This window comes from Gavialis gangeticus, unplaced genomic scaffold (genome assembly GCF_001723915.1).
Source record: "Gavialis gangeticus isolate Ggan-Ray unplaced genomic scaffold, GavGan_comp1, whole genome shotgun sequence".
In the NCBI taxonomy this organism is placed as follows: domain Eukaryota; kingdom Metazoa; phylum Chordata; order Crocodylia; family Gavialidae; genus Gavialis; species Gavialis gangeticus.
This window is the reverse complement of record NW_017728992.1, coordinates 148151030-148152154: the sequence shown is the minus strand read 5'-3', so window position 1 is coordinate 148152154 and position 1125 is coordinate 148151030.

Genomic DNA, 1125 nt, shown 5'->3' with positions numbered 1-1125 from the left:
GGGGAAAAAAAAAAAAAAAGAGATCAGGCTCACCACTTTTTTTTCTTCAGTGGAGCCTGCCTGCATGTGCTGCCACTGAGTCCCACAGCCCCTGAGCTGTGCAGGGCCCGCCAAGCCCCACCCACATACGCTTCCACCACCACATGTACTGTTGCATTTTGTTAGCTAACAAACTAAAACACTTCAGATGTGTTTTATCTTGTGTAGCAAAACCCCCAGTTTTTCTTTTCTTTTTTAATTTTAAAATGCATTCCCTCCCCTTCCACAACCATTTCTGACTTTTTCTCTCCCTCTCTATTTCCTATAGATAAGTATAAGTGAGCTAGGACATAGGATAAGCTTCAGCATTTTATTTTGGTAGCAAGTTGTGTTTGTTTTGGGTTTTTTTCTCCTTTTCAAATCAGTGCTCTGTTATGGATATCCACCGTTTTATATTGTATCATTATTATGTTTATATTGATTTTTACTGTTCTATATTACCATTTTGTTTGTCAAGTCTTGTCAAGTTTGTCAAATCTTGTGTCACCTGCCCGGGCATATCCTACTGTAACTCTGTTGTAACTGTGTGACTCATACCTACCCCTCCTATGTAACTTGGTTCCTGAATGAATGGGGATAAATGAGGGTGCTTGAGACACAGTGGCAGTAGGTCTAAAAATAGCTGCCTATGAATGACCGAACCATCAACTCTACCGCCCAACCATCACCCTGCATTGACCCTCCCTGGCTCAAGATTTGAAAGACAAAGACTGCTGCAGATCCCACCCAAGCCACCATTACAGACACCTGAAACTTCATGTTCTGGCCTGGAATGCACATGCTCAATGCACCAGGGGCTGGCCCTTGCCTGGGCAGGACCCCTGCCCCTGGGGTCACAGAAGGTTTGCCCCTATAAAAGGGGGCAGTGAAGACAGATCCAGTAGGGATGCCATCTTCACCTGGACCAGAGCTGGTCCATGTCATGCTGCTGATCAACTCAGAGGCCCTGTCGGCAACCCCCCCTCTGGACAACACCTGCTGGACAAAGATCCCAACTGGCCATCGAGGACCTCTTTCCAGCCTAGATAGGTATCTATCACCCTCACTCTCTCTTCAGCCAAGGACTTGGACTCTGTTTCTCTTCCC